The sequence below is a fragment of the Chrysochloris asiatica genome, unplaced genomic scaffold, assembly GCF_000296735.1.
Source record: "Chrysochloris asiatica unplaced genomic scaffold, ChrAsi1.0 scaffold00002, whole genome shotgun sequence".
NCBI classification, from domain to species: domain Eukaryota; kingdom Metazoa; phylum Chordata; class Mammalia; order Afrosoricida; family Chrysochloridae; genus Chrysochloris; species Chrysochloris asiatica.
Genome location: NW_006408520.1, coordinates 55,345,883 through 55,353,283, shown reverse-complemented (window position 1 = coordinate 55,353,283; position 7,401 = coordinate 55,345,883).

The following is a 7,401-nucleotide window of genomic DNA, read 5'->3' as shown; positions in this document are numbered from 1 at the left end:
AATCTACGTTGGATGAAGTGCAGCCAGAGTGTTCCTTGGAGCCCAGCTTGGCCAAACTTCGTCTCTCATACTTTGAACATTTTGTCATGAGGGATCAGTCACTAGATAAGAATATCGTATTTGGTAAGGTGGAGGGTCAGTGAAAAAGAAGAATACTTCCAATGAGATGGCAATATGGCAGCATCAATGGGCTCAAGCATGGCAACAATTGTGAGGTTGGCCCAGGACCAGGCAGTGCTTTGTTCTGTTGCACACAGGGTCACTATGAGTTGGGACCAACTTGATGGCACCTAACAACAACAACTATGTAAATTTGAGTAGTATGGAAAGACCATATTAAGTAATTCACTGCAGTCTATATCCTCAAGAAAACATGTTCATGAACATGGTGTTTTAATAACACATCCCAAGAAAAGCATGTCCTGTGATTGTTTTGTGATTATCTTGTTATAATACCTGAAAAGAACATTGCACACTTGCTGCTATATACCCTTAACTAATCAAGTAACCTTATATATGTGTTATTCAACTGTCCCCACTCATCCACCACTTTTCAGATTGCCCACCTTCAATACATCAATATCCACTGTAGTTTTAGTTCCTCCTTTGACTGCATAATAATGATAGCCTTTTTGTTGTTTTTAAGAATACTCATTTTTACTTTGTGACTTTTGAACATTACCCAGTTTGGACTATCTCTAGACTTTCAACAATTCTGTTTGATTTTATTTTTTATATAGTATGTGTTTTCACTATAGGACAGAGCAACACTTTTGTATGTATGTACCACAGTTTGTTTATCCATTCTTCATTTGATGGGCATTTTGGTTGTCTCCATTTTTTTACTATTGTAAATAGTGCTGTTTTGAACATTGGTGTGCGTATATCTACTCATGTTATGGCTCATATTTCTTGTGGGTAAATACCAAGTAGAGGAATTGCTGAGTCATACGGTGTTTCTATTTCCATCCTCCTGAGGGAGTGCCATATTGCTTTCCATAGTGATTGGACCAACAAATCCCATTTTGGAAAGCTGTTTAGGTAGAAAAACAAAAATGCAATCATTAAAATAATTGTGAATAGCATGATAAAGTATTGTAATTTGTTACAACATGCTATTGAAATACAAGTGACTTGAAGAAATGACTAACTCTTAAAATTTAAGCTGATTTCATGGGTCAGAATTGAAATTCAGTGCCTCTGTTTGTTTAAGATTAATTTCAATGATACATATATGTGAAATGTGCTTTTCAAAATGTAACTCATGTGTTAATTGGGAGTTTTGGCTTCAAGGATCAGTTAGTCTCCTTGTTAATATCTTCTTCCTAATCTGACAGCATAAAATTAAATAGATAGAAAAAGAAATCCTAGCCTTCGATATGGATTTCATCTCAATGTCAAGAAAACAAATATTCTCACCACTGGACCAATAAACAACACTCTAATCAATGGAGAAAAGATTGAAGTTATCAAGGACTTCATTCTTCTTGGATCAACTATCAACACTCATGGAAGCAGCAGTCAAGAGATCAGACGACGTATTGATTGCCTTGGGCAAATCTGCTGCACAGGAACTTTTTAAAGTATTGAAGAGCAGAGATGTCAGCTTGAGGACTAAGGTGCGCCTGACCCAAGCCATGGTGTTTTCAATAACCTCATATGGATGTGAAAGCTGGACAGTGAATAAGGAAGATCATAGAAAAATTGATGCTTTTGAGTTGTGATGTTGGAGGAGAATACTAAAAGTGCCATGGACTGCCAAAAGACTCAATAGATCTATTTTGGAAGAAGTGCAACCAGAGTGCTCCTTGGAGGCCAGGATGGCTAAGCTTTGTCTCTCATACTTTGGACATATTGTTCGGAGGGAACAGTCGCTGGAGAAGGATGTCATGCTGGGTAAGGTGGAGGGTCAGAGAAAAAGCGGAAGACCCCTAATGAGATGCATTGGCCAGGTGGCATCATTGATGGCCTCAAGTGTGGCAGCAGTAGTGAGGTTGGCCCAGGATCGGACATTGTTTTGTTCTGCTGTGCATGGGTCGCTATGAGTCAGTTCCTACTCGATGGCACCTGACAACAACAACAACATTTTAGGATTGGATATGGAATTTGCGATAAATATTAGGCATGAAAAAATTAGTTTATTTTGCCTGGGTTAAAGACTGACTCCAGAGGAAAACGAAACATTTATTCTTAAAAAATTTCCTAGCCTAACCATGGTAGATATTTGTGACATCTCTTGCTAGTTTTACCAACAAAACTTTCATCCTAGAGTGATCTGGCATTAACTCTGCTGATGGAAGGATTGTCAATCAGTCACCAGCATTCTATCATGATATTCCTTATTGAGGATTTGTCTCCAGGACAACAGGGTGCTACTATCAGACACATTCAGAATGGTGCACATTGTGCAGGTATCAGTGACAATTACCTTGCTACTTGATGTGAACCTCATGGAGAAAGTACTGTACACATAGATTGTGGGTTCTGTATGACTGATTTTCCACTATAGTCTGGAGTGGGAAACATTTTACTTATTTCAGCATAAAACTTTGTATTCTATACAAAGTTATAAGGGTTATTAGTCTGCAGAGAACAGAGGGGCTGTGGTAACACAGTGGTTAAAGTGCATGGTTGATAAACAAAAGATTTGTGGTTAAATATACCAGCTGCTCTTTCATAGAAAGATGTGACAGTCTGTTTCTGTGATGACTCACAGCCTTTGAAACCCTTTGAAGCAGTTCTATACTGTCCTATCAGGTTGCTAGGAGTAGGAATTGACTCGAGAGCAGTGGGATTGATTTTTAGTTTTGGAGAAAACAGACTCATGAGGTTTGCTGTATCTATTTCAGTATTTTTGTTATTGGGCAGCCTGAGTGGGCATCCCATTAGATGGTTAGTCCAGGTTTACACATAGTTGTTTGAATGGGATTTCTTAAGACATAAATTTTAGATTTTAATGAAACTGGTCTGCAGTAAGCCTTCTTTTTGATAAATTCTACAAAAATTCATGTGAACAGTTTCTTCCCAATTAAGCAATGATATAAAAGATAAAGTCTTGTGTAAACTATCTTGTAACAGGCATTCTAACTGGAAATTTGAGGATCACTTTCTTTTCCATTTTGTCAATTTTGGGGCAACATGATGAGATTACTAAGCAAAATGCTCTTCTGCGTTATCTCATCCATTCAAAGGCATAAAAAATTCCTAATCAAAGAGTCTACATGTAGTATGGCAAACAGTGCTCTGTGGATACAAAGACAAGTAATCCCACAGATTGGATAGGTTTTGCAACCATGGAGGGAAACTCCATGATATTTAAACTTTTCTTAAACAAAAAATAAATAAAAGATGACATTGTTCTTAAAGCTGCTCGTTCTGTGTCACTTAAAAAAATGTTCATGTTTGATAAACAATCTCCCTGTCATGCCTTAAAGGGAATGCTTGATGATTCTATCATGGACAGTGCAGAAGCTTATGTTTGATGAATATTCTAATAATTATGTTATCTATGCTGGCAAAAGTTCATGGAAATAACTAGGAAGAAGCAGATGAATGAGGGCGTGCTTTTGATCATAATACCATAACACATTACAGGTGGGTGTTATGATCAAAGTATGGGATAATCTTGTACTCAGAAACAGCATAGAATATGCACAATTATGTCAAAAAAAGAGAGACAGTTTGATTATCCACTTACAAATATGAATGGCACAACAATATAAGTGCCCTTAAGAAGAAATATCTTGATATTGACCATTTGTGTTATATAAATAATAACACTCTCAACTCAATCTCAGCAACAATTATTGCCAGATGTACTTCATTATGTGTAAAATAGTCACATAGTAGATTTTCACTATTGTTAAAAATGTAAAATGTTGTATAACTAGACTATAAGAATGGAAGAAGTATACTCTTAGAAACAGTACTGTCTTCCTTAAACCTCCATCTTGATCAGCTGCCTTTCTCATACACCCCCTAATATTACATCATTATATCACTCTCATACTCTATTAATTTTTTTTAAATTTGTTTGCCTCTGTAAGACTAGAATCTTCTACAGGGCAAACTTTTATTTGTAAATGAAACTCAGTGTTAAGTATCTAACATATGAATTCAACAAATATGTTTGACAGTATGCATGATAAAAGTGGAAATGAATGTTGGCATTTATTATGCTAACCAACCCTGATTTTTAAAATAAAAATGTGAAATATTCTATTTATTTTAAGTATGTTATTAATTTGATATAAACAGTAATTTGACCTTCAAAAAATGAGAGCTAATCATAATATAATCAGTTGATATGAAGGTATGTAACACATACTTAGTTTTGAATATTGTTGTTGTTGTAGATAGGTGCCATCAAGTCAGTACTGAGTCATAGCGACCTTATGTACAACAGAATGAAACACTGCCCAGTCCTGCACTAACTTCACAAACATTACTACTTAAGCCCATTGCTGTTACCACTATGCCAAACCACCTCCTTGGGGGACTTCCTCTTTTTCTCAGACTCTCTATTTTATCAAACATAATATCCTTCTCCAGGAACTGGTCCCTCCTGTTGATATGTCTGAAGTATGAGAGAAGTCTTGCCATCCTAAATACCAAAGAGCATTTTGGTTGTGCTTATTCTAATAAAATTGGTTTGTTCTTTAGGCAGGCCAGGGTACTTTTAATACACTCCTCCAAAACCATAACTCAATTGAATCAATTCTTCTATGGTCTTCCTTATTCACTACCCAACTTCCACATGCATACGAAATTATTGAAAATACCATGGGTTGGGTCAGGTGCACTGAAGTCATCACATTGATATCTTTGCTTTTAAACACTTAAAGAGGACTTGTGCAGCAGATTTGCCTAAGGCAATATGTTATTTCATTTCTTGACTGCTGCATCCATGAGTGTTGATGGTTGATTTGAATGAACAAAATGAAGTCTTTGACAACTTCAATCTTTTCTCCATATATGGATGTTGTTTTCTGGTCCAATGGTGAGGATTTTTGTTTTCTTTGCATACCTAAGGCTGCAGTGTTTGATATTCATCAGCAAATATTTTAAGACCTCTTCAAATAAGGTTGTAACATCTGCCTATCACAAGTTGATAATGAGACTTCCTCAAATCTTGATGCCACATTCTTCTTCATACAATCCAGCTTCTCAGATCATTTGCTCAGTACACAGATTGAATAAGTATGGTGAAAGAATACAATCTGATGTCAGCAATGATACCCTCGTTCCACATCCTTGTTTGAATCTGGCTTGAACAACTAGCAGTTCTTTGTCAATGTATGGTTGCACCTGTTTTTGAACTATCTTTAGCAAAATTTTACTTGTATTCAATATTAAATATTGCCTGAATGATTTCCAGATTCTGTTGGCTAACCACTTTGGAATGGGCACAAATAATTATTTCTTCCAGTAAGATGGCGAGGCAACTAAATTGACCAGACAAGTAAATTCCAATAAGTTGGCCAGGCAAGCTCTAAATTTCTTGGCATAGATGAGTGAGTGTCTCCAGTGAAAAATTTCAGTTTTTTGAAAAATTTCAATCCGGATTCCATCAATTCTTGGAGCCTTTTCTTTGCCAATGTTTTCAATGCACCGTGAACTTCATTCATGATCATTGGCTTTAGATTACATGCTACATCTTTTTCTTTTTCTTTTTTGGATTATCCAGTGTTTGATATAATGCTCAGGCAACATTTTTTCAATATGAATGAAATGAATTTCTCAGAATCAATCCTTCACAAGAAATTTGAAAGCAATATATATTTTTAATTCCTCAGAATGTACCCATACTGCTAAATAATATAAAACAGAATATTTTTGCTTGGTAGTTTTGTAAGGGACCTAAGACATTCTTACATTTTCCTCTTGCAGTTAAAAAACCTACCTTATTTATTAGAAAATTGCAGTCCTTTCCTTTCCTTTTTTTTTTTTTTTTTTTGCTTTTTTACAAGTTTTATTGTGAGGTTTACATGGAAGAATATTAGTTTTACATTCATTTTATCATATTTTGTTTCATTGCAATGATTACAATCCCCTCCATGCATCTTAAAATAACCAAAGTGTACCCCACCCCCTGGCCATCAGCACACAGCCCCTCTCTCTCCTTGAGTTCCTTGTCCTCAGCTGCTCCATCTGTCCATGTCATCATCTCTGTCTCCATCCCTGGTGTCTCTGCTCTCTGCTCTTCTAACTTGATGGTCCCAGGGACCTCTGCTCCTGGGCTGCAAAATCAATCACTTCCTTTCTTTTGTCAAAAAACATCTACCCCTGGTACTTCCCCGGTTTGGGCAGCAGTAGAGAAAGCCAGGTAGGGAAGTTTCTGTGGTTGAGGGACTGGGAAATCATGGAGGAAGCGCTCACAGAACAATTCCAGAGCTCCGGATCTACTATAATAAGGTACAGGATTTCAGTTTCCTGCACTCGCAAGAAACTGAAATTAGGAATCTGGAGATGGGACTCCCTTTGCGACCACCCTGCCCTGGCAGAGTTTAGAGGGCAGGGCTACAGCCAGACCGGCTTAGGGAACAGTGATAAAAGCAGTGCAGAGACATTTGCAAAAAGAGGCAGGGAGACTCTATACATTTCTCCCTCCTTTTCCCTGTCGCACCTTCTTTGCTCAGCCCAGATTCTATCAGGCAGGACAGTTTTCCCACGGTACAGAGAGAAGGACATTGGTGGCTACTTATGATGTCAGCTACGGACACAGCCCTAAAATTGACTAGTGCAGGACCCTTGGTGGCCATGCTCCATGGAGTCAATTCCAACTCCAGGGGACCCTGTGCGGAGTTTCCTCAGCTGTGGGTCATTGCAGGAGGGGAGCGCCTTGCCTTTCTCCCAGGGTGTGGCTGGTGGTTTCAAGCTGCTGACCTTGTGGTTCACTTCCCCATTCATGGCCACTGTGCTACCTGGCTCCCTGTGCAGGACCTTTATAAAACAATCTGTAAAACCTAACATACGAGGACTCAACCATCTGAAGAATTGCACTGTGCACACACAGATACCTAACTGACCTTCAGAAAAAAAAAAAAAGATAGTGGACAATCTTTCTCCCATTAACTTCTCAATATATATCTGTGCACCTCTACTGTTGTGACTAGAGGAGGGGCCTGATCAAGTGAACACCCCCACCCACTGCTGAAGGCTTCTACAGTGCACACACACTGTCTGTGTAGCACAGGACTGTCAACTACAGCTTTTTTTCTGTTCCAAAGTGGTGGTCTTTGTCTCTGCATTTATATTACTTCTGCTTTAGGTCCTCTTGATCACACATCTTTCCTGGAGGTGGGAGCTTTTTCTCCCTATGTTAACCAAGAAGAGACAGCAATTGTGGCCATATAGCCAAGCTATAAGCATACCCCATAATATTCCACCACTGAGACAAGA